Source organism: Cherax quadricarinatus, chromosome 1 (genome assembly GCF_038502225.1).
Source record: "Cherax quadricarinatus isolate ZL_2023a chromosome 1, ASM3850222v1, whole genome shotgun sequence".
Lineage (NCBI taxonomy): Eukaryota > Metazoa > Arthropoda > Malacostraca > Decapoda > Parastacidae > Cherax > Cherax quadricarinatus.
Window position 1 is genome coordinate 100,501,297 of NC_091292.1, and position 21,652 is coordinate 100,522,948.

The 21,652-nt window shown below is 41.7% G+C and overlaps 1 protein-coding gene across 3 annotated transcripts in view; it reads left to right on the forward strand.

Moving 5' to 3' along the window:
- Positions 1-165: 165 nt before the first annotated feature.
- Positions 166-21,652, forward strand: part of raw — a 318,621-nt gene continuing 297,134 nt past the window's right edge. For 2 of the 3 annotated variants that reach the window (XM_070085138.1, XM_070085165.1), the window contains exon 1: positions 166-295. The gene's annotated coding sequence lies outside the window, so the exon portion shown is untranslated. The remainder of the gene's footprint in view (positions 296-21,652) is intronic. The other variant, XM_070085143.1, reaches the window with a different exon arrangement.

Genomic DNA, 21,652 nt, shown 5'->3' on the forward strand with positions numbered 1-21,652 from the left:
AAGAGGGGAAATCTTGACAACGTTTCGGCCCGTCCTGGACCATTACCAAGTGACGAGCAACTTGATAATAATCCTCCCGAAAAGTATTCGATATTTTTCACGTGAAATTGTCAATGAATTTTGTGAGTGATTTCGGCATAAGGTCGGGTGAAGTAGTAGTTGGTGCTGCGGGAATTGCCCATCAGGTCGAGCGTTGAGGGAAGCCGCTCGACCAATTTTTCTCATTCTGAGCCATTTACCGAGTTAGTTTTGAGTGGGTGTGTGCCTGCCGTCACTCAGGTGATGTTCTGAGAAGGTGAGTCGGCATAGTTGTGCGTATCCTGTATGGGGACATTGCATTTCCTTCACTACCAGACTGCTGCTGGTTGTGGGTCCAGGAGTGCTTGCTCCGTAGATTGTACTTTCACCATGAAGTAAGTAAGGAAGGGTTACTCTGGCAGCGACATCTCTAAGGTAATTATAATCGTGCCATTACCTTTGTAATTAGTTCAGCTATCATTGGGGTCCAGTCTCTGGACCCATTATGTACCTCTGTAATCTTTTGACTACCGCCCGCAGGATGGGTATGGGGTGTATAATGAAGATATTAAACTAACTAATTGTGTCATTTCTAGAGATGTAACATTTGTAAAGTTGCATTTTGTGGGACTGTATGAAGATTGAGTAGCAAATCTAGAAATCAAGGTTGTTAACTTACATTAATGGAAATAAGTCACTTGACTTTTTTGGGTTATTCTAGGTTCTTTACACATATGCTGCTATGTATGATAATCTATGTAACTATTTGTACACGTATGCTGCTATATATAATAATCTATGTAACTGTATTTGTGTATACCTGAATAAACTTACTAAGGACGTAGCCTGTGCATGTCGACGTCAGTAATACTAGAGAAAAAATTAATTAAGATTAAAACTGAAATATTTTTACCTAGTGAATACAGCTACAGAAAGATAGGGACGTGATTTTTTTGTAATAGCATAATGTAGAAGTGGGAGTCGATATTGTAGCATTGTTAAAGTTATACAAAAAAGTTCCTTTGTCTGTAATTTTAAGTTTTGCTTTTTTGTTGTGTCATTATGGGCCGAATATAAAGACCATGCATAGTGTATAATTAAGAAACAAACACTTAGACACGAATGAGAATAAGTCATACTGTGCCGTTCGATTTTTGAGAGGTTATCATATGCTAAAACGACATACTAATTTGTTACCAATGTATGTCAGTAACAATTGTTTAGTGCAATCATTTTATAAGTTTATAATAGTCTGTAAAACCGTATGTAGTGAGTCTAAGTAAATCTGAGCTTATCTTTTAGATTACCTTAAGAAAAATGCATAGTGTCATTATTATAAAATACGTACAAGTGAAAACTATGTACTAATGTAACAAAAACGCATTTCTGGAGCTGTTTCCACCAATGGATAGTTTCTTTTTAAATAAAATACCTTGTATGACTCAAGATCTTGTCTTGGTCATATATTAGGAAATTATGTAAAGTTTTAAGAAACATGGTAATAACAAATGGCAATAAGCTTAATTTTGTGTATATCGATTCACAGTTTAAGTGTTTTTCGTTATTGTTAATAATACTGTGTATTATAAAGCTTGCACGTTGGCAATAAATTATTATTGTGGAAAATTGCATTTATCTGAATGTAACTCATTATGTACATAACAGTAAATGATAACAAAGATAATTATTATTTATCAAAGTTACATAGACAAGTAGGAATTTGGGACACCTAGGTCGCAAACAATGTCCCCCTTCGATACCTACAACTGTCATATCCACAAGTTGCTCTAGACCTATTAATTACAAATGAAATGTACACCAGGAATTCTGGTAAGTATATAAATTTGTGGACTGTATATTAAAATTAATATTTATATATACACACATTTATATAACAGGAGAATATATCTTAATATCACTCGCCAATTTGACTGGAGATTAAGGTGTATCATACTCAGAAAACCTCACTATCTATGAAAATAACACTGGCCAGAGTTACAACATAAGACTTGTCTGAGGTTCCTGGAGCTGTCTTATCCAGTCGTCTGATATCTCAAGCTATGCAGGAATGCACATCCAACAATTTCGGCTCCTATTTGAGAAGTGTCAGCCCAATTTTAACCTCTAGAGCACGAAAATTCTTCCCATTATTCACTAACGTTTCTGGTGACTCAATTCAAACATGGCGAGTCCCCTCTGCGCAGGCGCAGAATTTCCCATTTTTTATATTATTATTATAATCAAAAAGAAGCGCTAAGCCACAAGGGCTATACAGCGCTGCCCCATTTTTTATAACAAATTTTATTAAATACAGTATGGCCATCTATTTACATATAACTACTGTATTTCTGGAAAATATATATACGTACAGTATTTTCCACAATTATTATAATCAAGGGGAAGCGCTAAACCCGGAGGATTATACAGCGCCTGGGGGGGATGTGGAAGGCATTCAGGCTTAATTCGGGGAACTGGAGTACAGATCCAATTCACTAAATCAAGAGCCCCTCACCAACATCAAGGAACCTTCCTTGAGGGGTTTGGCAATAAAGAAGGAAGATAATACCCCCACATGTTTTGGAGTGTGTTGTGTTTTGAAAATATTCACTGCTTGTGTGAGCAAATTGAAGTGCCAGAAATTTAATAGATATTTCATCCTAAACAGTTCAGTAACTCTATTTCTTTTTAAAGTTTTGTTTTTGTTCCACTTGCTAAAATACCCGTAGTGAATGTCAAAGATTTGACTTTTTTAGCGTTTAAAATGTGATTATCTCAGCCTGAACAGAAATAAAATTTGATGAGTAGGAAATCTTAATTATTATAATAATAAAGAAGCGCTAAACATACACGGGCCATACAGCAAGAATTCTTAAACTTCCCGAGTGTAGCTGCGAATCGAAAGTAGATGGATGTATTCTTTCTTGTGCATGGCCTGGTGGCTAAAGCTCCCGCTTCACACACGGAGGGCCTGGGTTCGATTCCCGGCGGGTGGAAACATTTCGACGTTTCCTTACACCTGTTGTCCTGTTCACCTAGCAGCAAATAGGTACCTGGGTGTTAGTCGACTGGTGTGGGTCGCATCCTGGGGGACAAGATTAAGGACCCCAATGGAAATAAGTTAGACAGTCCTCGATGACGCACTGACTTTCTTGGGTTATCCTGGGTGGCTAACCCTCCGGGGTTAAAAATCCGAACGAAATCTTATCTTATCTTATCTTATCTTCATAATGAGTATTTAATTACTCAGGTATAAAATTCAGATTATCAGCCATTAATTGTTAATGGACAAAATCTAGAGTACACGGAGTGTGAAATGTGAAGCGAATAAAATGGCTTTTGGGTATGATCATGAAAACATAAAGTTCGTAGTTAAATCTTAAAGATTTTGTTAGTTTTTATGACCCAAATACAGTAGTTGTATATACGATAATCTAAACCTAGAGACAGAGATAATTACATCAGCCGAGAATCGCATGTACTGAATTAGAAGTGACGGAGCCAATGATATGCAAATTACTGCAACCGAGCCTGTATACATTGCATGTATATCTTCCATGATAAACTTGAGAAATAAAGATGTGAGCCCGTGCCTTTGTGTAACACCCGCGTTTGTGTGTACTCAGTTGCACGCTCATGGTTGTACAGTAGTTGCTGGGGTTGAGTCTGGGTGTGTAATTACCTGTAAAGAGGGAGAGAGTAGAGAAAGATAGTGAGAGCTGGAGGTGCGCAGAGCTGGTGTTGCAGCTGGCGGCATCGGCAGCGACCGTGGTGACATCATGGCTATTTTTACTCAGTATGACGTCGGCCACCTTGCCGGCCGTATGGCAAGGCACATTGCTCGCTCTTGTCTCATCCCTCGCGCACACACAGCTGATTGTGTAGATAAGAGGTCATTTGGGGGCGTGGTCACAGCGGTTATCACGGCTATAGTATTGTGGTCATGTGGCCCTCATTCCCCCGATACGTCATAGCTATCTTGAGCACTGTGGGTTAGGGAGTGGAGTGGGGAAGGGGGTGTTGGCAGCCATGGGTTGAGAGACTTGGGAGGGGGTAGAGGGAGATCATGATAGCGAGGAAGGAGGTGATCATAATAAGCGAGTAAGCCTGTTACAGCTAGGTATATGTATCGAGCTGTCCGGGAGGCAGGTAACGTAATAAATAGTTGTAAGATTTTTGGGGTCGCTTAGAGCATTGGGACCCGGCCTCTCACCACTAGAAATACAAATGATGTAATGAACACAGCGCCGTAATAAACGAGAAAGCATTATTAGAACAGTTTAGTAATTATGTCTGGAAATACTAGGTACCGTCCCACCTGGAACGTCATCCTTAGATGGTGGAGGATAAACTTTACAAATATTATTATACATTTATACATAGGCTACATTTATACAAGTTCACGGACCGTGCCGTGGGGGTGTTGACCACCGAAACCCTCTGCAGGTATACTCTCCAGGGAGACTCAGATAAGAACATAATTGGTATAGGCATAAATTAGTGACCCATTAGTATAGGCATAGTGTCATGTTATTGTCTTGATGCCCGATGCCAATTAGGGGCTCTTTATCCAAGGAATAGGACCTATCCTCCCTTAAAATACGAATGCCACATTTTCATACTGTGTGATTTAATGTTGCTACTAATTCAATTCACTGGCACGGAGAAACATATGGGTAGGTTTCCTTTTGCATATGTTCACCCTGCTTATCTAGGGGTAAAACTAGATACCATTGTGTTAGCGGACAGTTGTGGGGTTGCATCCAGGGAAATATGTGTTAGAAGACTCCAGTCTTGCTGGAATGTCATATCCTGTAAGAACACACTGTGATGAATGGTTTTGAAAACCGACAAGTTGAAGAATTGAGACACTTATGCAACACATGGGAATCTTTATTGAAGAAACATCATGGAATCTTGGTACAAAGACTTCAACGCTTGCCCAAACCTTTGGACGATGACCTACTTACATTAGTGGCAGGTCCCACTAAGATCCCGCCTCCTCCTGCTTCAACTCATCTCACCGCAGTATATAAGCCACCTCTCTGGCCCTATGCTGCACTTACTACAAGAGTGATGGACTGAACACATCGAATCCAGGTTGAGGAACTGATTACCTCATACTTCTACTCTCCTTACCCATTTCTACTTTGTATTGGACTGATGAAGCCACTGTGTGGCGAAACGTTTCTTCAATAAAGATTCCCATGTGTTGCATAAGTGTCTCAATTCTTCAACTTGTCGGTTTTCAAAACCATTCATCACATCTGTCAGACACTGCAACATCATGGAATCTTGGTACAAAGACTTCAACGCTTGCCCAAACCTTTGGACGATGACCTACTTACATTAGTGGCAGGTCCCACTAAGATCCCGCCTCCTCCTGCTTCAACTCATCTCACCGCAGTATATAAGCCACCTCTCTGGCCCTATGCTGCACTTACTACAAGAGTGATGGACTGAACACATCGAATCCAGGTTGAGGAACTGATTACCTCATACTTCTACTCTCCTTACCCATTTCTACTTTGTATTGGACTGATGAAGCCACTGTGTGGCGAAACGTTTCTTCAATAAAGATTCCCATGTGTTGCATAAGTGTCTCAATTCTTCAAGAAAACACTGTAATTGTTTTAAGTAAAAGGTATAGGTGTACTCATTGATGTAATAAAAACATCCCCTTCTTACTCATTTCTTCGTGCCTATGCTTCTGACTCCCCCCCCCTTCTCCCATGATTTATCACATCCGTTGCTCTCTCTCTCTCTGCACACCTTTTTTTGTGGTTGCAAGGGTAGAGTCGTAGCTCCTGACCCCGCTTCTTCGGTGATCCTTACTAGGTCCACTCTGTGCTCCAAGAGCTTTATCGTACCTCTTCTTAAAGCTATGTATGGATCCTGCCTCTACTACCTGAAGGGTGTTCCAGAGGTTAATGCCCCCGCGGCCCAGTCCTTGACCAGGCCTCCCGTTGGATCAGGGCCAGGCTGCTGTCCAACATGAACCACAGCCCGGCTGATCGGGTATCTGTCCAGCTCTCTCTTGAATACAGCCAGGGGTATATTGGTAATTCCTCTTATGCCTGGTGGGAAGCTGTTGAACAGTCTTGGGCCCCTTACACTTGTGTTTTCTATTAGTGTACTGATGGCACCCCTACTTTTCATTGAGGGCATATTGCACCGCGTGCCCAGTTTTTTGCTTTCGTAGGGAGTGGTGTGTGCAGATTTGGAACCAGTCAGTCTAGGAGTTTCCAGACGTAGATTATGATGTCTCTCCACTACATCGCTCTCCAGATTGTTCCACTTCCTGACAACTCTAGGACTGAAGAAATACTTTCTAACATCCCTGTGACTCATCTCAGTTTTCAACTACCAGTTGTGACCCCTTGTTGCTGTGTCCCATATCTGAAACATTGTCACTTTTATCAATTCCTTTCAGTATTTTATATATTGTTTTTGTGTCCCTATCATTCTTTGAACATCAAAATGGTATACAATACCGACAGGTTGGTAGGTAAGACATATAGGCAACAGTTAGGCAACTTTATTCCGAAACGTTTCGCCTACACAGTAGGCTTCTTCAGTCGAATACAGAAAGTAGGCAGGAACAGTAGAGATGTGAAGACGATGTAATCAGTCCATCACCCTTGAAGTCGTAGAATTTGAGGTTGTCAGTCCCTCAGCCTGGAGAAGTTCAGTTCCATAGTCAGGAACTATCTGAAGATCAAGCGACAGTGCGGAGACTTAAATACTGTCGGAAGGAGAGGTGCAGAGTAGTAGTGGTAGTGAGAATGTAGCCACTGAGAGGTCAGGTCCCTCTCAGATCCAACAGTTCTCACTTGAAAGGGTTGTCCAAGGTGTTTTCTGTACCAAGAGGCCATGTGTTGCAGTGTCTGACAAGATGAACACCTCTCCTTCCGACAGTATTTAAGTCTCCGCACTGTCGCTTGATCTTCAGATAGTTCCTGACTATGGAACTGAACTTCTCCAGGCCGAGGGACTGACAACCTCAAATTCTACGACTTCAAGGGTGATGGACTAATTACATCGTCTTCACATCTCTACTGTTCCTGCCTACATTCTGTATTCGACTGAAGAAGCCTACTGTGTAGGCGAAACGTTTCGGAATAAAGTTGCCTAACTGTTGCCTATGTGTCTTACCTACTATCATTCTTTACCTCCAGTGTCGTCAGGTTCATTTCCCTCTCCTCGCAGGACATACCCCTTAGCTCCGGGACTAGTCTTGTTGCAAACCTTCGCACTTTCTCTAATTTATTAACGTGCTTGACCAGGTGTACTCGCCTAGTTGTGGTTGCAGGGGTTGAGACATAGCTCCTGGCCCCGCCTCTTCACTGGCCGCTACTGGGTCACTTCCCGCACCAAGAGCTTTATCATACCTCTGCTTAAAGCTATGAATAGATCCTGCCTCCACTACATCGCTTCCCAAATTATTCCACTTCCTGACAACTCTGTGACTAAAGAAATACTTCCTAACATCCCTGGTGTCTTCAATTTCCAGCTGTGTTCCCTTGTTGCTGTGTCCCATCTCTGGAACATTTTGTCTCTGTCCACCTTGTCAATTCCTCTCATTATTTTATATGTTGTTATCATGTCCCCCTATCTCTCCTGTCCTCCAGTGTCGTCAGGTCGATTTCCCTTAACCTCTCCTCGTAGGACATACCCGGAGATGTGCCTAGTGTTATACTCACCCCAAGATCTTTTTCCTCGAGTGAGGTTTGTAGTCTCTGGCCCCCCTAGACTGTACTCCGTCTGCGGTCTTCTTTGCCCTTCCCCAATCTTCATGACTTTGCACTTTGTGGGGTTGAACTCCAAGAGCCAATTGCTGGACCAGGCCTGCAGCCTGTCCAGATCCCTTTATAGTTCTTCCTGGTCCTCGTCCGATTGAATAGAGGCTAAAACATTGTGTAGTTTTAAAAATAGGTTAGATAAATACATGAGTGGGTGTGGGTGGGTATGAGTGGGACCTGACTAGCTTGTGCTACTAGGTCTGATGCCGTGCTCTTTCCTTAAGTGGAAGTGACTAGACTTGGTGGGTCATTGGGCTAATCCGGGGGGGGGACATGGACCTGCTCCACATGGGTCAGTAGGCCTGTTGCAGTGTTCCTTCTTTCTTATGTTCTTAATTCTTCTCATCAACTTCACATCATCTGCAAACAGGGACACTTCGGAGTCTGTTCCTTCCGTCATGTCGTTCACAAATACCAGAAACAGCACCGGTCCTAGGACTCCTGTGGAACCCCACTCGTCACAGGTGCCCACTCTGACACCTCGCCTCTGTGTGTGTGTGTGTGTGTGTGTGTGTGTGTGTGTGTGTGTGTGTGTGTGTGTGTGTGTGTGTGTGTGTGTGTGTACTCACCTATTTGTACTCACCTATTTGTGGTTGCAGGGGTCGATTCATAGCTCCTGGCTCCGCCTCTTCGCTGATTGCTACTGTGTGTGTGTGTGTGTGTGTGTGTGTGTGTGTGTGTGTGTGTGCGTGTGTGTGTGTGTGTGTGTGTGTGTGTGTGACATTTCATAGTTTGGTAAGAGCAAATGCAGGAAACGTGAAGAAATTTTAAGTATGTGACGTCAACTTGGAGACCAAGCAGGGGAGAGCCGGTGTCGCTGTTCTGGGAAACTGCACTCGTTTTCCTAGGTGTGTATGTGCCGTGGTGGGAGAGATAGTGTTTGCCTGGGGGGGGAAGCGGGGGTGAAGGTGTGTGGGCTTAGGGGGATGTGGTGGCCGGGACGTAGTAGTGTGTGTGAGGTGGGTGGTGGGAGTGAAGTGGTGGTCAGGAAGTAGTGATATGACAGCTAGGGAGAGTGAAGTAGTGGTCGGGTGGTTGTGATATTGGGGGGGGGGGGGAGTGCAGTATTGGTCTGAAGGCAGTGGTGGTACTGGAGGAGGGGGGGAAGTGGATGTCGGAAAGTAGTAGTGTGTAAAGACGGGGGGGGGGGGGGGGGGGAGTGGCGGTTGGGAGGTAGTGCGTGTTTGAGGCTGAAGTGGAGGGTAGAGGTGTGCGCGCTCGTGGGGATACATTCTTGAATATATAGCAAGTACACACACAGAAATATACCCACAAACAATATCACAAACAGAGAGAGAAACACAGATAGCTAGAGAAAGGCAGATATCTAAAGAAGAATTACTGGAAGCATTAGGCATGTTTTCACTGGCTGATGAAAGGAAAAAGAGCCACAGTAGCGATTTACAAGATTATAAAAGGAGGCGAGACTTGAAAAGATTTTCTAAACAGGAAGCACAAGAAGCTAGATATGAATTACTTTAGAAATAAACTTTGATAAGGTATTAAAATGTTTTTCTTCCCAGTGGTAGGGCAGTGGAAGAGGAAGTAAGTGCTAAAAGCACCGAGAATTTTAAAATACCGTAGGTGGGTCACCGCCTTAGTCCTGCTGTAAATAGGAAATTACAGCCAGGCATACATGTATACCCACAGACAAACGCCAAGATATACCCACAGAGAGATAAGTGTGACAGCACCTTCTTAAGTGTCAGTGTTGTCTTGGGTGCCAACTGCAGCGAGTGGTGCCAAAGCGAGGCACTCCTCTCACCCCATTAACACTAACGACTGTGGCCTCCTTAATTGAGTTACTAGATAGTTTTTGCATAATTACTAATGTTTGAACCGAATTCTGAGCGTGATATGAACGTCTGGCATGGATAATTAATAGAGAATAAGAAGAGGTATGACAAAACGAGAGAGACAAGGTGAATGAATGAATTAGTTTGAGTGAGATGCTGATAATGTTTTGGAATGGCGTCAAACTAGACCTACTTAAGCTTCAAAGTTATCTTGGCAAGACTCGTGTCACTCATCTCGTGTGACCTTCCTTAACTCGCCCCAAAACATTTCTTTTTCTTGCAGTGCCACACTTTTGTGCTCGTCTGTCAACGACATAACTGACCTACTGTGAAAAACGTAAAGACACCTCGACAACTGATATCTCGGCGCCGTAGTGTCAAACAGGGAGAGGCTAAAGAGAATTGAGTTTATATTTTCAGGAAGCTGTCTCACATCGGTTTTTTTTTTAAGTATAATAATAATGATTAATAATAGTAATAATAATAATCAGATGCTGCTTAAACTTACTTTGTTCACGGCCTTGTATCAACAGTTGTCGTGCAAGTATCTTAATGAGCGATATTAACAATAGAATGTTACGTAAATAAGAACTCGAGAACTTAAAAACTTGCAATGTTGTAGGCTTGCTATCCCATGCGAAACTTCTATGTACACCATGTAATTTTTACATACACAGTCATTTTACTAACTAGCTTTAGCCCTTCAAGGGCGGTGCCTTGCTGCTGATGAGCTCTTGATCCAAGGAATTGGGCCTCTTTCCCCCTTGATTGACCTTGATGCCTATTAATTTTCCAGGCGTTGTGTGACCTCTACAGGTTAAGGGGTTTCCCATGATAATACTGAATTAATAGCTACAACCTATTAAAAAATCAAACTATTAATTTAATGGGCTTTTTAATTTATCAGTGTTTTAAATGTGAAAGTATTCATTTTTTGTGGTTCATTTATCAGTTCGATTTTTTTGTTTCAGTTGTAGCCTGCGAATGTTAGTGCACATGATTGCAAATGGCATTTCACTTTTTTTACTGGTATAAATGCTGAATGATCTCGTAAGTCAGAGCTCTTTCTAAATCCTATTACCACTTGCAGAGCACATTCATGCACCACGAGTGGTGCTTCAGCATCTAGTTGCCAGGCACATCACACCTTTATTTGATTATTTGTGATTAAATATACGTTTATTTAGCTTTATGTAACTTAACCTAACCTAGTCGTAGCTAACCTAATCTAAAATAAAATACAGGTTTTTTAAAAAACTTGAAGTGTTGATAAATTAACATGAGTACGACGTCCATTTTTTTTTTTGAAACGTGAGGATAGTTTGCTTTACTAAGTATTAACCTCATGGCGCGGCTTTGCAGGTTTTTTTTTCTAATCATCTGCAACTCGGTTGCCACATTGTCTTGTTTGTATCTGTGGAGACAGCAGTCATTTGTCTACATCTTTATGAAGACCAGAACTGTGTAGCGTATTCTTAGGTCTTCCAGCTATGATTAAATTTGTAGTAGTTATATAACTTGAGAGTTTCTCTCACGTAAAATTTTTGATATTTATATTATTTCGAAAGTATTGCATATTTTTCTATGTATTCATTATAATATTTGTAAATTATACAATTTTTTTTGCACGTCCTTGTTGATTGTTGCATTACCTTTGTTTGTGTGTAAATGTCAGTATGCGCATAAATTCATACATATCACTGTGTGCTAAATGCCTACGTGTACTTACCAGTGTTCGTAAACGTACGTATGTACGTATGTGTGCGTGCGTGCCCACGCGTATGTGACCTAACATACGTTATTTTTTGTCCTTATTTGCAGTGCAGAAGGCTTTCATTAGATGAAGCCATTAACTCTTTTTCCTTAAGTAAGATTGACGTTATCAGAAGTGAGCGCCACTTACCATCTTAAGACCTGTATATAGAAGCCTCATGAAGACGGCAATGATATCGTTTTTTTTTTCTGATGCTTATTAGTATGAGTGAACCGTGTTCAGCGGTTTAGGCGGTTTATAATCTGTGTTAAATAAGATGTTATTATCTAGTCCTTGTGAGCTGCTACTGGCTAAATGGCTAGTGTTGCTGATGCATAACATATGGACTTAAGCTCGGTCCCTCGGAACGGTAATACGATTTTAGCCAGTTCCTTGAACGCTGTAGGTGAAACATTTAAAGAGTGGTTGATGGAAAATACATGTGCTTCAGTTCGATCCCCGAGGAGGTAAGGGGTAGTGGTTAGAACACTTGCCTGCTAATTTTAAAACTAGTTTGTCATGGGTTCGAATCCTGCCCGTTATGTGAGTGTTTGTACACCTCTAGTGCAGCAATTAAGTAATACGGGTGACGGATGAAAATACGGGCCAGGGTTCCATCCCCAGAGCGGACAGCTTACCTGGTTGGTCATCATTCGTTCTGGTGTATAAATAATTCCCTTTATACTCTTATATTCTACCCCTCCACGTTATTTATACTTTCCTTGTACTTCCTTTCCCGCCCACACTTCCCACTCTCTTCAACCCTCCGTCCCATTTTTTCTCCAGCATGGGGTCCAAATGGAGTATTGGCAACAGTAGTAAGGAAACGAGTTTTTGTTGGGATATCATTACTCTTCATATGACTTGATACAGCTCTGCACAGTGAAACATTTCCTCGGTAAACGCTTACTCTTCAGCTTATTTTTTTTTCTTCATTAGTCTCTAACCTTTATTTAACCCCCCCCCCAACACACGCACACACTTTACACTATTACCACTTTTGTTTAAATAAAAAAATCTGCGGTGGAATGCTTGGCGATAGCCTCATCATCTTATTAAAGTCTCCTATTTAACTTCTTGTGAGAATATTTAGTGCCTTTTATTAGCGTTAGTAATTTTTTATCGTTTAATTTAACACTGGATGCTCTTTGAGTGTGCTGTATTCATTTCTCATGGCCAAGAGCGCTCAACGACGAATGATCCACCATTTCAAAGTGCTCTTGGAATCTCAAAACTTCTGTAATTTCCCATGACTGCTTCTCCAACATTTCCCACACTTTCCCGTAACCCCCACACCTTAGAGCTCTCTCGCGCTCATACAGTTGCTACGGCAAAGAAGGTGGACTCGGGTAAGCTGTGTTGCCGGCGGGTCATTCATAAGCATGACACAGCTTCTTGTGCACTCCTACTATGGTCACTCCCACCCACAGGCCGCCCACCTGCGTGGTGCACACGCACAGGCCACCTACCTGGGGTGTGCTACACACACAAACCGTCCATTTGGTTAGTGCTGGGCACACAGACCGCCCACCTAGGTGATATTGGGCAAACAGGCCGCCCTCGTGGGCGGCATTGGCTCCCACACAATCACCACGATATGAATAAGTGGGTTGAATGCTTGCTGCCAAAACTAATACACAAATCTTGTGTGTGGAGGGAGGGTTGTTATTTTATTCGCCAGGAAACAGGACAAGTGGCTTATTTACATGACTGAGTTTGATTGAAGGGGACGGAGAGCCACCTTTTCTCATTTTACAATGTTAATTTTCTTACGCGGTTCTAACGTCAGTTTCCCAATATTTCCTGTGACACGTTGTATTAAGTTCGTTTGGTTACAAAAACTAATAAGAATGTACATTTCACCACAGCAGTTGGATATGCTGAATGTTGAAGACAGAGTAAAACAACTGAAGCTAAATCATGTTTATAAAATTGCTCACAAACAGTGTCCAGAATATCTTGCTGTCAATTTTGTCAAGGTTGGGAACCAAAGCAATCATAGTACTAGGGGGAGAGAGCACAACTTTGTAGTACCCAGTCATTGGCCAGGCGTCAAACACCTTTTATTGTACAGCAATAAAGGAATGGAACAGACTACCCGCACATGTCAAAGCCAGTCATAGCATGAACCAGTTCAAGAAGAGTGCCAAAAGGTGTCTGATGAATGTAGCTACAGAAAGGGAGGGGAATGATTTTCTATTTTTTAGCTAACATACGTGTAAATTTTACCTTATTCCTAATAATGACCCTCGTATTGTAGATAGTCTTAATGACCCTCGTGTAGTAGTCTTTTTAGTATGATAATAAGATGTTATCTTCATTGTAGAATAATGAGAAAATATTTTAACCTTTATATTATAATAATAAGGTAAAAGGACCCCAATGGAAATAAGTCACTGTCTGACTTTTTTGGGTTATCCTAGGTTCTCTACACATATGCTGCTATGTATGATAATTCTATGTAACTGTATTTGTGTATACCTGAATAAACTTACTTACCGAGACACGTCTGGCAGCGAGGTGGTCGAGAATAACCAGGTAACGTTCAGATCTGTGCTAATGTCACTTGGTGCGAAAATAGGTTGTGTGGCTATAGTGGATGGGAAAGGTAAGGGGTACGAGAGAATCATTGATTCCTAGCCTCGTTGGTCTTATCTACCTACGTGAGTGGTATTTGCCTCTACTGCGTCTTCATTTAGCTCGCTCCACTTTTTGCATTCCCCTGACAGTGAGAAGTTGTTCTCTAACACCCCTATGGTTCACCTGGGTGTTCAGCTTGTCTGTCTCGTTGTTTTCATCTCAAGTAATCTGGCGGCGTCAACAATAATTTTGATGGTATACAGTACCCGTCAAGTTGATAAATAGAACATATTTTCGACACCTAGGCATCTAAATTTGTCTGCCCAACAGACTTCTTTAGTCGAATACAGTGAACAAAATCGGGAGCAATAGATGCTTTGACTTGACCAGTCCGTCACCCTTAGGTGATGGTATACCTTGTATACAAGAGTAGAAGTGAGGTGAAGCAGCTGGAGTTGATATCATAGGTGAGCGTGGCCCTCTAGTGAAAGCAGGCCATAGTAAATTTAGCAAAGGAATTGCAGAAGACTTTCCCTGTACTACGATACCGGTTTTGTGTTCACATGTATTCGACTGGAGAATCCTGTTCGTAGGCAAAACGTATTGGCAATAAAGATACTTGTGTGTTGCAGATGTTTTACTCATCAACTGTCTACCATATCACTGCCTATATCTTATACATCATGATCATATCTACCTTTCCCGTCTCTGTTCAGCTGACGTGAGGTTCAGTTCTTAAAGTTTTTTTGTAGATTATGTCCCTCAGCTTTCTGACAAGTCTGGGTGTTAATTAACCTGCAGATTCTTTCAAGTTTTGTTTGATTGTATGTGCATATACAGAAGTTGATCCCTAACCTCTTTGGCCCTGTCATATCTACTTTTGCAACAGTGGTTGGTACAAGGGGTAAAGATGAACACTGTACAGCTTGATATCAAGATCTGTTGAGAACTTAAAAAAATAAAACCAAGACATGAATTACCCCATTTGGTTGATACTCCTTGCTATAATATTACTGAAAATTCAGTTGAAGCTGTAGTTACGTTAAAATGTAATGACATCAGCATTCTTTTGCTCAAAGCTTGCAGTGTATTTAACATTAGATTAGCATTGGAAGAAAACCTACATTGAAGGGTAAGCCTTGAGTCGAGAAAGCACAAAGCATGCATGTCTGGTCGTGAGGTTTGTTCTTTGGTCCTAATCCCTCTGTGTTGCCTAATAGTTTAATCATTTTCAAGAATGGGTCTCTACTGATTCGTGGTAGAGGCAATGTTGGTGGAGTTGGTGGTAGTGGTGTTGGAGGCGCCATGTAGTGATAGAGACAATGTCCGCCATAGGAATATTAAATACTAAGGCAATTCTCCCCGAATATTGTGGTAGTTTGAGCGCTGTATAGCCCTTGGGGCTTAGCGCTTCTTTTTGATTATAATAATAATGTGGTAGTTTGATGTGAGATCTCTTTTATCTGGGGTGGTGATGTGGTAATATAGTGTTGGGGCGGGAGAGGTGAATAGTGGTGTTGAGGGTTGGGAAGAGGCGAGTTTTAGTGCTGTAGGTGCAAAAAAATCAAAACGGTGGCTGTAACTACAACCCATTTTAGTAATAAATATGTTATTTGGATTTAGTTTATCGCTCAGGAGGCACTACATCAGATAGGAACGCGCGCCATCACAGTCGTGCGTTCACAAGCACAAAATTGGGGGAAAAAAGGAGGGAAGGGCAGGTAGGCCTTCTTCAGGTCATCCGAGCAGTACTTCTTGACCTATGCAAGATGGTGAACCATCTACAGAATTAATGACCTTGAGTCTGCCAGAACATTGCCATTAACCAGCCTATTAATAAATCCTTATCATTTTGAAAGCTTGGTTTGCTATAATTTACACAGTTTACATAGTATTGGCCACGTAGGTTACATATGCGAAGAAATATTGGCTGCCATTTAGTTTCTCGAGGATGAGATGGGGACTTTGCATATCATTGTGTGCTGGTTTGTGTCATGCCAGCAGGAGCTGCCTGTATATGAGTGAACTCTTGGTGGTGTGGGTTACGTCAAGAGTGCAACCTCTGCACTCAGGATGTGTCCTGAGACAAGAGTGTCTTTGCCCCACTTGAGATAACACCTGATCACTCATTAAACGAGACGCCTTTGTTATATTCGTCAGGGAAAACTGCCTAACAGGGGTCATTTTATGACCCATTCATTGGCGCTTCTGGATGTATGGCGGGCCAGGGGCTTACCGGTCGGACTAGGTACTCTGAGTAGAGAGGTTATAATGGTAATCTTTATAATCTTTCTACGAGTACTTGTACAAGGTATACAGGCCTAAGTGACATAATACTATATAGAAAGCCCCTTGTTATGCAAAGCGTTTCGGGCAAATTAAGTCAATTTTGTCCCCAGGATGCGACCCACACCAATCGACTAAAAGTAAGGTACCTATTTTACTGATAGATGAACATGGACAGCAAATATCTTAAGGAAACACGTCCAAATGTTTCCTCCCGTACCGGCAGTTTAGCGCTTTCTTCGATTCTAATAATAATAATTCTCCCGTGCCGGAGATCGACCCCCGGACCTCAGTGTGTGAGCCGAGCGCTCTAACAATTGAGCTACGAGACACCCGGGTCATTATAGTCCACATCATACCTATCCTAAGGCATTCCCTAAGTCACCTTAGATCATACTAGACATATTGAGGCAAGAGTGGGCCTCCTGGCAGATGAGGTAACGCCTAGTCAATCTTTACACTCGCTGTGCTATCTGAGGTCAAACTTTTTTTTCAGACAACCCCTGGGTCTTTCAATAAAGCCATACCCCCAGTGGGTGAAATATTTTTTAACTGCCAGTTATATAGGCTTGCTCTCTTCAACAGCCCTTGGACCATCTGAGGTGACACCGACCAGGGGCCACAACGTCCTTTCCCTGCTGCTCACTAACAGTCATATACTCTCACACTTGCCTTTCCCCTCACCAGCCACATGCGCCCACACAGCCATTACCTTCGGTGGGACACACGGAGATGAATGATTGCAGCCAATCAGTGGAAAGTGGCAGCATATCCTCAACTCATAAAGAATACCGAAGTTTCTCCAATGGAATCCACTTCTCGATTAATATTCCCTATCGCCTGTAACGCAGAGGCCATGATTAATATTTCCTCTCGGCTGTGATGTAGAGAAGACTATGATAAATATTCCCTTTCGGGTGTGATGTAGAGAAGACTATGATTTATATTCCCTCTCGGCTGTGACTCAGACTATCACGACTCGCGAAATCGTAAAGGCACGATTGCAAATAGCTTGCTGAATGGAAGGTTCGATCTCATGGCAAGCCAGTCCTAAAACTAGCAGATAAATTAATTATCCATTGTACTGGACTAATAAGATTCATCTAACTTGGTATATTTTTATGATGGTTCGCATGGGACACCACTGTGACCATAACTACAGCATTGTCATTACGCGTTAATAAAGGAATGGAGGCAATCTTCATACATAGTCTTAGGGACAGTTATGACAGGGCCCATGAGGCTCGGTAAAGTCAGAAAGCGGATGTTCATAGGCAAGGCCAGGAGCGGAGACTCGAACCCTACAACCACAGATAGGCAAGTGTGTGTATACACACACACACACACACACACACATGGTAACTAACACACACACACACACACACACACACACACATGGTAACTAACACACACACACACACACTAGCCAAAACTGATTAAGTCAGCGTCTCAGATCATGAAAATACTCACTGTAATATACAGTATGTGATACAGGAGACACAATTAAATTGTTTTATTCTTGAAGACTTAGTGCCTGCCGTTTCTCATTTCGTTTTTATTTTCCGAGCACATTTAACGACTTTGAGTCAACGCCTACACCCATATAAATTACCGAGGCACATGTTCTATTCCTCCGGTAGTGTTGAATATAGTTCTTGTAGTACACCTTGAGACGACGACGACGAGGAGGTCACGTCTTGTTATATTGTGCCAGGAGAGACGTTCTGCTCACCGGCAATGTTGGATATAATTCTTGTAGTAAAGCTGGGACTGACGACCAGGAGAACACGTCTCAAGTTAGCACCTAGGAACATGCTGTGCTCCTCCGGTAATGTTCTTTTATTAAACTGGGACCGACGAACAGACCCCGTCTGATGGTGCCGAGGAACGTACTCTGGTGTAGCGTTGGATCTACTTCTCTTAGTAAAACTGAGATCGGCTGCCATGTGTCTTCATCTACAGCAGTGATATATGGTGCCGAGGAAATGTTTTACTCTTGTAGTGTTTGATGTAGTGCTTTCACTAGAACTGAAGATTTAGGTCAGTTAACTTATTTGATTTCATATCTCAGGTTTTCGCTCTTTTTGTTTATGACCAATGTTAGATTGTGATGATTTTCCAACCTACGCGCATTCTTTCTTCCTTCATGATGGGGGGACTGGAGCTGGATACAGCAAGACTAACAGAGTTCAGCCTCCATAGACAGAGGTGAGGCGAGGCTGCAGTCTTCTTATAGGATCCTTCCAAAGTGTTCCATCTGTAAATTGCTTGGTTGTTGGTCTAACTTGTATTCCCATTTTTTCATAGTTGTGTAATAGAGCATAATAACCCCCACAGTGTTACATTATTCACCTCCCAGTACCTTGCTTTAGTTTCACTCTGTCAGTAGTAACTGTATATACCCCCATACTTTCAGTGTGTAATAAATAACTGTATTTCCTCATATATGTATATAATTTTCTGCAGTATAATTTCCTTAATTTTAAGTACTGATTAAGTGGAGTTTAATTGGGTGAAAGTTCTGTTGGGAGGTGAAGGGGTTATCCCTCCTGATGTGATAGGATATCAGAGCATTTCCTTAAGTGTTACTCGACGTGGTTGTGTCCAAGGATATACCATGCGTGTTTATCCTTGGACCAGAGGTGGCCTGGTCGGCGAAGGGATAGCTTCGTGAATTCGAGGTCGTAGGTTCGAGTCCCACGTACATCTAACGCTCGTTTCTCGTGTGTCTGAAGCTACGCAAGGCGTTTCTTATATTTATTGAAGTCTTACGGGTCCTTTCCTCACCTTGTGAGAGTATTCGCTTGGCTCGCGAAATCCTAATAACAGGACTGCCAACAAATCACGGAACGGGCCGAGTGGTTAACGCACTGGCCTGTGAGTTTTAGGATTCTCTTGTCATAGATTCAATCCCCACCCGTTCCGTGATCAGCATTCGTCTGCCTTCATTTAGTAGCGTCTCCTGGGTTTTTTCTTGCCCTTGCTCATGTTATACAAGTCTTCTACTGAAGTGTGTTCCTCAACTCAGTGCCGTCATACAGTGTCTTCCACTTTGTTTTTATACAGATCAAGATCATTGACTTAATGACGTCATACATGTGTGTTCATTGACTTAGTAATTTCGTGCAGGTGCGATGATCTAGTGAAGCCTGAGAAGAGCCGTGACGTCAACGGAGAACACCTGCATACGGATACAAACGATTGCATGATTCTCATTTACATGTTGGTCCACCGCTAAGTGCATGACATACACTCACCCACCCGTCAGGCAGGTGGTGGGCAGTGCTAGGTGTGGGGTGGGGGAGGAGGGTTTTGTGAATATGTAAGGTCATATGTGGGGGGTCTTGGACTTGTGCGTGCGTGCGCGCGTGCGTATGTACATGCAAGTAACTACTGGAGCAAAGTTATGCTCCTGGTGTCTCGTCTTCAGTACTCTGTTTATATATATATATATATATATATATATATATATATATATATATATATATATATATATATATATATATATATATATATATATATATATATATATATATATATTAATTTCCACTGGATGCAGCACTTGCTAATTCATCTTGTTCTGCGTTCCACTGATCAACTGCTCTTAAGATAAAAAAAAAAATCAATCCGATGCACTCCACTTTTTCCTCAGTTTGCAACGGTGGCCTCTTATCCCTGTTGCAGGTGCTAGAAACCCATTTCAAGACCTTATATGTGATTATCATGCCTTCTCTCTTCCTTTCAACCTTTCATCGTAGTTCGTATTACTCAACTTCAACAGCCATTGTCTGAAACGATATCGTTCCAGACCATGGAGCTGAACTCTTCTCCAGGTTGAGGAATTGGCCGCTTCGAATACTTTTTCTCCAAGGTTGATGGACTGATTACATCATCTTTATTTCACCACTACACTTGCTACCTCTGTATTTGACTGAAGAAGCCTGTTGTGTAGGCGAAACGTTTCAACAATAAAAATACCGAACTATTGCACATGTGTCTTAATAATCAGCTCTTTTCTTATCAAGATCTAATAACAGTTTCTTTAATTTTCTAGTTATTTCAGTTGTCTATCATTAAAATCTACATAAAAATATTTAGTGAACACGCTGAAACTTTGTTTAATATTTCCACCATTTCCTCCTTTTATCTTACTGACTCTTCCGTCCTCATTTATTCTTCTTTGTATTCTGTCGTTAATGATAAGTTCATTTAGTTTACAAACTTAAATTAAAAGTTTGGCTCTATCTTGCTCTTTTCTATTCCCCTTTCAAAATTTATCTCTTCCCTTTTCTACTTGCGTTTGTATATTCATTTCTGGCCTCCTTGAATCTTTGGTAAGTTTCTTGATTGGCCTATTTCCTATACTGATTCCAAACCCTCCTTTGTTGTAGCTGGCATGCGCACGCATGCGTGAGTGAATGTTCGTGCTTCACTCTATCACTAAACGTCATGAACACTTGAGTTTTATCACCAGCCTCGGGGTATTTTTTTATGTGCGGTTTTATATATCTTGTGTGTTGACATATTCTTAGTATGTTGATATATTCCTAGTATGTTAATATATTTTTAATAAGTTGTTATATTCCTATCATGATATATTCCTAGTAAGTGGCGGTGGTATTTTCATATCAGCGACTGTGCCTCTTAATACGGATCTACCGTGGTCATTGGGTCACGTGTGTTACTTGTAGCTAATATGTGATTGTCTTCCCAGTATGTTGATCTGTTCCTAGTATGTAGTGGTGGTAGTTTCCCGTCAGGAACAATGGTTACTGTCGCAAGTCTTAGTATGTGTAGTGATTGCGTGTGTCCACCTCATTTAAGGAAACATCATGCGTTATATTTAGTTGTAACTATCATGTTGCTGTTCCTAGTATGTTGATGTGTTCCTGGTAAGTATATTAATTCCTAGTTTGTTGATGTGTTCCTAGTAAGTGTATCATTTAATGATACGTTTGTTAGCGTTTACAGCAGCTCGTGAGGCATGTTTCGAGTTGAGTGTTATTTTCAAAGTTTGTCTGCTCTAGCAACCCGGCAGTAGGTCAGGCCTTCACTGCCTTTACTCGTTCAGTTAGGTTGTAGCTGTTGCCCGGAGGCTCATTGGAGCGGTCTTAGAGCCACACTGAAGACTTGCGTCTTCGTTCCAACAATGTTTCATTCCAACAATGTTTCATTCCAACAATGTTTCATTCCATGGTAAAAGGTCGGCGAGTGGAGGACCTCAGGTGTTCGATAGTGTGTAGGGATCTGTTACGTATTTGTTAATGGTTCCTTGGGTCATCGCCTCCACGACCAGATCTTAGACCAGGCCTCCTAAATTTGATAGGTAATATTACAGGAAAATGGGCTGTTAAGAAAGACATAAAGTAAAGTGTAAACTGAATGTGAGTAGAAATTTTTAAGATTCATTTGTTATTCCT